Below are 9,384 nucleotides of genomic sequence, written 5' to 3' on the forward strand. Positions count from 1 at the left end.
GGAATATTTATTACATTTTTGCTACACGTTCTACATTATTTGCTACATATTCTTTTCCAAAGAGGTCAGGATGGTACAGGTGGTACTTTGTTAATAGTTGTAAAGTTATATAATAAAAAAGTGTCTTTGGAATGTGCAGAATGTCTTTTGCTCCCCACCGAATGATCGCAAATTACTGTATATCCACATTTTTAGAATTAAAGATGCCGGAGGATAGTATGATTTCCTAGCATTATTTGAACCCTGGTGCCTCTCCTTTTTAGAAATTAAGCATTCAACCCACCAAGCAACTCTGTGCATGAGGCAATTGGCCAAAAAATGTTCCCGATGTTCTGATACTATCTGACATTCCAGCAATGGTTGGGAAGCCCAACCACTGCTAGAATATGGTGCCAGGAGCCTGTGGTTTCAATGTTGTGGCTCATAGGATGTTTACCTATGCTCATCCTCGTCCTATCTGTGGAAGCTTTCCAAGTCCGACACAAGTGCAAAGGAATAGGTGAGATGAATGATTTGTGTCAAGGTCACTGAGAGAATCTCCTCCATTTCACCTCACGACCTAATAGCAGCAGAGGTGGGGTCAACAGGTTTTTATGCAACTTGCTTGCTGTTTGTGCACAATGGAGGTTAGCCTGGGCACTAGATGAGATAATCAGTTTCTCTGTTGTCTATGTTTGGCAAGTGCTGCCAAATGGAACCATTTTGCAGTTCCTTTTCTTTTATCTTGAACCGCAGATTTCCACAGAAAATGTGGTAGCCACTTTGAATTTCAGCACACTTAATCTGTGCATCAAGACACTCAATACAATCAATTCCTCACTCGAAGTAACACCATTCTTTGTTTGCAGCCACATGGCATTCTGCAGACCTGGAGTTTTAAGACTGCGTAAGCACCAATTTTTTTTTTCCTCACAATGAAAACGTCTTTGTGTGAAAGAGCTAAAGTATTAGGACAGTGAAGAGGGTCTAATACAGGAGGGTTAAAGTGCTGCAAGAATGCAGATACTGTACTGTGAAAAAACATAATATTCTTTCTGGAAGCTTGACTAGTAAATCCAGGGCTTTTTTTCTAATGGAACGTGGGGGGACAGAGTTCCGGCACCTTTTTGCAGGTGCCCCTCCCCTTCGGAGGCATTCCGGGGGGGGAGCAAAACAGAGGCATTCGCTCAGAGATATATATCTGCACCCGTTTTCACATGCTAAGGGCAGGTGAAAAGGGATTCTATGTGTGTACAACGTGCTGTCCAGCCTTGCCAGAGATCCTCCTCATCCTTTCCCCACAAGCATGTCCTCCGCCAGCCAGCGTTTGCAGCTCCTTTCCAGCAGTGCACAGCAGCTGCTCAGGGCAGCATACAATTGCATGCCAAGCGCCTTCCCAAAGACACAGAGTATTCTGATACCTGAATTAAACCATATTTAATCACTTGTTTGCAAACGTAGCTGTTTCTATGTGCACCTAAGGACCCCTCTCGTGTAAGAATTCCTTTTTTGTTCTTACTCCCACAGTTGCTTAGAGTAATTTTACTACATGGAACTCATGTAAGCCATTTTTCAGAATCCATTCACTGCTTCCTCTCCTCGAAGTAGTACCACACTACATACTACATGCTACAAGTGTACCTGTACAGTATTTTTCCCCATGTGTAGAAAATGTAGCTAGGGGGAAGGGGATGTGGAGATTGACAGCCCAATCCTATGCATGTCTACTCAGAAGTAAGTTCATCTTTAGGGGGAAGCACATAAAAATATTTTATTTCTCCAATAAAAAATGGTTTATAAATAAATAAATAAAAGATTAACAAGTTGTGAGTTCCTGCACCTTTCGTTTTACAAAAAAAGCACTGAGTAAATCAATGTGCTGAAAGAGTGGTAGATGGGCCATCAAAGTTTTCAGATCAGAACCTGATGAAATTACAGCAGTTGACTCAATATGAGGATTTTATTTTCACATTTCAGTGGCTGAATGATCAATTGCAACTCTAGCATAAGGGCCATAGAGCTAATAAAAGATTCTTTGAGGGGGAAATTGAGGTTCTGACTGCCTTTGTGGAGGCTGTTGTGAAGCCCTTTCTGAAAAGAAAGACTCACTTGACACAAGCAAATATTTTCTCCTTGTTTCTTATTTGCCTTTTCTGGATAGGGCATTCAGGTATGTAGAGATAAACTTGCTATGGTTTTATTGGATGATGCTGATTATTTCAATCCTTTCCACTCTGGCTTCTGGTTCAGTTCTGGAATGGAAAATGCAGTGGGAGGTGACCAGGAGGAGTTTGAACATGTTCCTCCAGGATCTCTCAGCTTTTTGAGTATCTTTGATCACTGTATCTTTGTAGGTGGTTTCACTGAGATGGGGCTGGAGTTGCAATGGTTCTAGACCAGGGGTCTCCAAACCTCGGCCCAGGGGCCAGATGCGGCCCACAGCAAGCCTCTGTCTGGCCCACAGCCAGGCTCTTGTCCCCTGAAAGCCTCTGGCCCAGTCAACTGAACACGATCAGAGCTGTGCACTGGTTGGGTCTGGAGGGTGTTCTGAGGGCCAGAGAGGTTGAATGAATGAGCCCATTCATTCATTTATTCACTCATCTAAGTTCCATCTCTAATTTATTTATATAAATTTTATATTTAAACTTTTTTCCTAATCACCACTAGGGATTAACGCAATACATTCTAAGTCTGGCTGCCTTGGAAGGCAATTTAAAAACTTCAAATGATCTGCAATGTAGCTACTAGAACTGTAGCAGGAGCCAGGAGATAGGATCCTATTTGTCCCATCCTTTACTGAGTTCACAGTGTTGCCTGTTTTTCTGCTGTTGATTCAGTCCAACATGCTGGTGCTGACCTTTAAATTTCTAAATGGCATGGGACCAAGGTACTTTCAGAATGGTCTCCTATGGGACAGAGTGCTCTGATTAATGAACTGGGCAGTGCAACCCTGTGCATGTGTAACAAGCAGAGAGTGGGTGCAAATGGGCAGTTTTCACAATGGAAAGAGGTGAAACGTGGTATGTCCCAAGGATGCTAAATGACTTGCTAAATGCTAAATGACTGTGGCTTAGATCAGCTAGTCAAGGAGCCCACCAGAGGACAGGTGACTCTGGATTTAATTTTGTGCGGTACGCAGGACCTGGTTAGAGATGTAAACGTTACTGAGCCATTGGGGAACAGTGATCATGCTGCGATCCGTTTTGACGTGCACGTTGGGGGAAGAATACCAGGCAAATCTCTAACAAAAACCCTTGACTTCCGACGGGCGGACTTCCCTCAAATGAGGAGGCTGGTTAGAAGGAGGTTGAAAGGGAGGGTAAAAAGAGTCCAGTCTCTCCAGAGTGCATGGAGGCTGCTTAAAACAACAGTAATAGAGGCCCAGCAGAGGTGTATACCGCAAAGAAAGAAGGGTTCCACTAAATCCAGGAGAGTGCCCGCATGGCTAACCAGCCAAGTTAGAGAGGCTGTGAAGGGCAAGGAAGCTTCCTTCCGTAAATGGAAGTCTTGCCCTAATGAAGAGAATAAAAAGGAACATAAACTGTGGCAAAAGAAATGTAAGAAGGTGATAGGGGAGGCCAAGCGAGACTATGAGGAACGCATGGCCAGCAACATTAAGGGGAATAATAAAAGCTTCTTCAAATATGTTAGAAGCAGGAAACCCGCCAGAGAAGCGGTTGGCCCTCTGGATGGTGAGGAAGGGAAAGGGGAGATAAAAGGAGACTTAGAGATGGCAGAGAAATTAAATGAGTTCTTTGCATCTGTCTTCACGGCAGAAGACCTCGGGCAGATACCGCTGCCCGAACGGCCCCTCCTGACCGAGGAGTTAAGTCAGATAGAGGTTAAAAGAGAAGATGTTTCAGACCTCATTGATAAATTAAAGATCAATAAGTCACCGGGCCCTGATGGCATACACCCAAGGGTTATTAAGGAATTGAAGAATGAAGTTGCAGATCTCTTGACTAAGGTATGCAACTTGTCCCTCAAAACAGCCACAGTACCAGAAGATTGGAGGATAGCAAATGTCACGCCTATTTTTAAAAAGGGAAAGAGGGGGGACCCGGGAAACTATAGGCCGGTCAGCCTAACATCCATACCGGGTAAGATGGTGGAATGCCTCATCAAAGATAGGATCTCAAAACACATAGACGAACAGGCCTTGCTGAGGGAGAGTCAGCATGGCTTCTGTAAGGGTAAGTCTTGCCTCACAAACCTTATAGAATTCTTTGAAAAGGTCAACAGGCATGTGGATGCGGGAGAACCCGTGGACATTATATATCTGGACTTTCAGAAGGCGTTTGACACGGTCCCTCACCAAAGGCTACTGAAAAAACTCCACAGTCAGGGAATTAGAGGACAGGTCCTCTCGTGGATTGAGAACTGGTTGGAGGCCAGGAAGCAGAGAGTGGGTGTCAATGGGCAATTTTCACAATGGAGAGAGGTGAAAAGCGGTGTGCCCCAAGGATCTGTCCTGGGACCGGTGCTTTTCAACCTCTTCATAAATGACCTGGAGACAGGGTTGAGCAGTGAAGTGGCTAAGTTTGCAGACGACACCAAACTTTTTCGAGTGGTAAAGACCAGAAGTGATTGTGAGGAGATCCAGAAGGATCTCTCCAGACTGGCAGAATGGGCAGCAAAATGGCAGATGCGCTTCAATGTCAGTAAGTGTAAAGTCATGCACATTGGGGCAAAAAATCAAAACTTTAGATATAGGCTGATGGGTTCTGAGCTGTCTGTGACAGATCAGGAGAGAGATCTTGGGGTGGTGGTGGACAGGTCGATGAAAGTGTCGACCCAATGTGCGGCAGCAGTGAAGAAGGCCAATTCTATGCTTGGGATCATTAGGAAGGGTATTGAGAACAAAACGGCTAATATTATAATGCCGTTGTACAAATCGATGGTAAGGCCACACCTGCAGTATTGTGTCCAGTTCTGGTCGCCGCATCTCAAAAAAGACATAGTGGAAATGGAAAAGGTGCAAAAGAGAGCGACTAAGATGATTACGGGGCTGGGGCACCTTCCTTATGAGGAAAGGCTACGGCGTTTGGGCCTCTTCAGCCTAGAAAAGAGACGCTTGAGGGGGGACATGATTGAGACATACAAAATTATGCAGGGGATGGACAGAGTGGATAGGGAGATGCTCTTTACACTCTCACATAATACCAGAACCAGGGGACATCCACTAAAATTGAGTGTTGGGCGGGTTAGGACAGACAAAAGAAAATATTTCTTTACTCAGCGCGTGGTCGGTCTGTGGAACTCCTTGCCACAGGATGTGGTGCTGGCGTCTAGCCTAGACGCCTTTAAAAGGGGATTGGACGAGTTTCTGGAGGAAAAATCCATTATGGGGTACAAGCCATGATGTGTATGCGCAACCTCCTGATTTTAGGAATGGGTTAAGTCAGAATGCCAGATGTAGGGGAGAGCACCAGGACGAGGTCTCTTGTTATCTGGTGTGCTCCCTGGGGCATTTGGTGGGCCGCTGTGAGATACAGGAAGCTGGACTAGATGGGCCTATGGCCTGATCCAGTGGGGCTGTTCTTATGTTCTTATGTTCTTATGATGTTTCATTCTAAGTTTCCAATATTTGTGTTTCCAATATTTACCTTCATGCTTCCCTGTAAATATGTATTGCCCTAAGTTGCAGCCATGTCTTTCATATTGGTACTTTCTCATTAGGAGTAGAGCAACAATTGGGAAATGTGACAGGGTTCAACTTCTGTCCAGATGCACTGCTGGGAGGTTTATTTCTCTATCATGATTTTTCTTTCATGGCAAAAAGTGAATGCAGCAGTGGAGCACCAAACAACTGTTTCCATGGTCTCCCTGCAGGTGAATTACATGCAAAGCTAAAGTCACTGATAGTATATGTGGTTATTTCTATAGGTCTATGCCAGTGGTTCTCGAATGTTTCCAGCTCGCGCCTCCCCTGATCCTTGTAGCCATTGGCTACGGCTCCCCATTACAACACCTGGCCTCAGTTACCCCCAAAATGGGGATGAAGGTGTTATAATTATACACTAGAAACAAGGCTGCCAGCACTCTGAGTCTGCAATCCTAACCATGCTTAACTGAGAGTAAGCCCCATTGAACAAAATAGGACTTACTTCTGAGTAAGCCTTCTCTCCCACCTCCCCCCACCATGTTTCACAGCCCTCCCAGCCTCATGCTGCTCCACCCACCTTGTTCACAGCTGCAGAAAAGCAGCAAGTCAGGAGGCAGCACATGCAGCAGAGCAGCCCAGCACAGCCTCTCTCCCTGAGATGCCTGGCGATGCCCCTGGAGGCTAGTCCCGCCTCACCAGGTGGGACACACAGATTGAATACCTCAGGTCTAGGCCATGAAATTATTGCTTTACTTACCACTGCAAATGTGCTATTTAGAGGAATGGCAAATGGAAACTTAGTAAAGGGTGGTTATCTAGTAGACAAATGAGGAGCCCATGGACAGTTGCCAAGGTATGTTTTTTGGCTGACCCAGTTCTGTTCTGTCACAATAATATTGGTATCTGTGTTACTAAGAAGGCTAAGAATATAAATTTTAGGTCTATTGGCACTGCTGCTCCTGCTAAGAAAGAGCTATTATTGCCCTTTATTCTGTTGGGTATTGTGTTGCAACTCTTTGCCTCTCAACTCCTCCTCTGCTCATTTGGTGTGAATATAGTTCTCGAGTTCTGAAGTGCATTCTGACTTTACGTTTTTAGAAAATTAAAAGATTAAAGGATTTCTCTTATAGTGATTACCCTCTTCGGAAAAAATGAAGAGATGCATTTTCAGGCTATTCCTGATCATTTTCTGAAACACAAAAGGAGAAAAAAAAATTATATTCTCACTAATCCAATTTCACTATTAACATCATCACTGATAAAAGTAGATTTGTTATAGCCTTGGATTTCTTTTTCTGTTTTTTTTTTATTGTGATTTCTAGAAGCAAAAACAAAAACATCCAGAACAGATTGGGAGGTAAAAATCAGGACTGAAAAATGGAAGATTATATCCCAAAATAGAAATAAGTGTTTAAAGCGCTTAGGATATGCCAAGCAAAGCTTCTAGATATATGATGAAATGGTTTTCTTTTGCTTTTGTCTGTTTTCCCATTTACACATAATTGCTATATAATAAAATTGACATTCCACAGGCTATGAGATGCGAGTACAGCTTCGGATGGGGTTGAAGGAAAATGTTGCTTGGAAGGAGAATCTTTTAATAGTGGGGGGGGGGATAGGTACATCAAGAGTGAGAGAGGAATGTGCAAGAAGGTAGGCCACACGTTTTAGGTTTCAGAGAGGTGATGTGCTACAGAGCTTTAGTTTATAAAAAGGGAAAGGTTTCAATACTCAGAGCTTCTAGATGCAATATTCTTTGACCCACAGGTCCTCTCCTTTAAACGGAGATGTGTTGGGTCTGGTTGCATTATCAAAAAGGGCTGTTTCTGTTTAGGGGAATTATTACACTGCCCTTATTGGAACATCAGGACCTTAGGCTGGATAACAAGACGGTGTAATGCAGAGAAATTCCCTTTTGCTTAAAGAGGAGGCTGAGAGAAAGGTAACTTTCAATAAAAGATTATGGTTTTATTACAAAAGAACAAAGGTAAAATAATGCACATGGAGAAATGATAGGGGTATGCTTCTTGGGCCTAATAATTGAATATAGTGTACCTAGCTTTCATGGAGATTGCATGTGAAGTGTATTTGGTGCACCTGAAGAAAACAGAAGAGGAAGGGGGTTGCAGGGAAGGTGTCTCTGCTATGCCAATCCTAGCTGCTAGCTGAAGATGGGGAGACGGGGGGGGGGGTTGAAAAGAGTTCAAGGTGCAAGATAGTTTCCTGTCCTGTAGAGCAGTTGGAGGGAGAGAGGACACTCTGACACAACACAAGTGTGTCGGAGAGAGGGAGGGAGAAAGACCTCTAGTGCCTATGTGCTGAGCTGGAGGGTAGCTTGATTGCTGATTGCTTAACTAAATGCTGGGTACTTGGAGTACTGCTTTCATATGTACAAGTATCCTGAAATTTGAATGGGGATCAGGACATAGGTATCAGTTATCAGCAAAAGTCAATCAGGGGGTCAATGACTAGAAAGGGGAACTTAACAAAGACTGCATAGAAAAACTGCAGGATATAGGTATAATACAATGAATCAGAAACAGAGTTTCAACTCCAGAATACAGGCAGTTCATGGAAGGCAGTTCAAGTTTGCATACAGTATTGTAGAAGATGCTTAAATTCCACCCAGAGTGTGTGACTATGGGTGGGAGGGGTTGTGTACACTAACAATGAGTTTATGGCTTGGACAAAGTCCTGGAAATGTAGCCTGTATGCTGGGAGAACAATTTAGCTTGCATGAAATAAGGGTCCATAGAGCATAACCAGATATAGAAAAAGAAAATCAAAGCTAAAGACATAAGGGGGGGATTTTCATTTAACAGTTGTACTTACTGAGTGATGAGAGGAAAACACCCTGCATATGTTAGAAAGCTTTAATTGTCAAAGGAAAGTCACAATGCACATGCAGTGAACTATACTCTTTCTTTTATAAAATCATGTGTTTAAGGAGTCTGAGAAATGGTTTAGATGTAATGCCAATAATGTAATATAATAATAATAATAATAAACTTTATTTCTATTCCTACACTGAGGTTGTAGGAATTACAACCTAGGAATTAGCCTATCACAGCCTTTATTCTTTCCAGACCACTGAGTCATGTCATGGGTAGCCTTCTCCCCTCAAGTGTGTATTGGAGTCCCATGACTGTCTGATATAGCTGGAAAACATGATCCTTGACTAAAACTCTCCAATATTCCGACTGGGTTTATCTCACACTTAGACATTGGTCCAGTCAGCCCACCTGACTTGGAACTGGGAAATTTGAGTCTGTTAATTTCCAATCAGCCTAACACAGTTTGAGTCAGTAATCTCCCCAAAATGGAATAAAGGAGAGCTGACCAGTTGGATTAAGTCAAAATGCAAGCCCAGTGATAAAGAATACCAGTGCTCTCCAGCCAGGGCAAGGGTGCTTGCTAAGCTGTCATTTTCCACTTCAGTCAAGGTGACCAGGATGCTGAAATGTGTAAATTGAATCTAGTGATTCAGGGGATGTTTGTAGTTAGAAACTTTAAAAAAAAAAATCATTTCTTTTGAACTCTGCTCTTTGATCTCAGTTACAGAATTTCACTGTTTTTCTTGTCCCGTTTTTATTCTCATTAAACCTTTTTTTTTTTTTTAATTAAAGAAGTCTGTCTAATTCTTTACCTAAAGAGCAGTTAGCCTCCAGATCTCTTTTGCCTTAAGTGGCCAAATGCTATCCAGAGAGGTTGTTGAAAGTGAATGGGAATTTGTGCTGAGAAAGAGAGAGAAGTTAGGCAGGGATGTAGGTCAAGGCTGTCCCCCAAAGAGAGAACTCTGC

Source organism: Tiliqua scincoides, chromosome 1, assembly GCF_035046505.1.
Source record: "Tiliqua scincoides isolate rTilSci1 chromosome 1, rTilSci1.hap2, whole genome shotgun sequence".
Lineage (NCBI taxonomy): Eukaryota > Metazoa > Chordata > Lepidosauria > Squamata > Scincidae > Tiliqua > Tiliqua scincoides.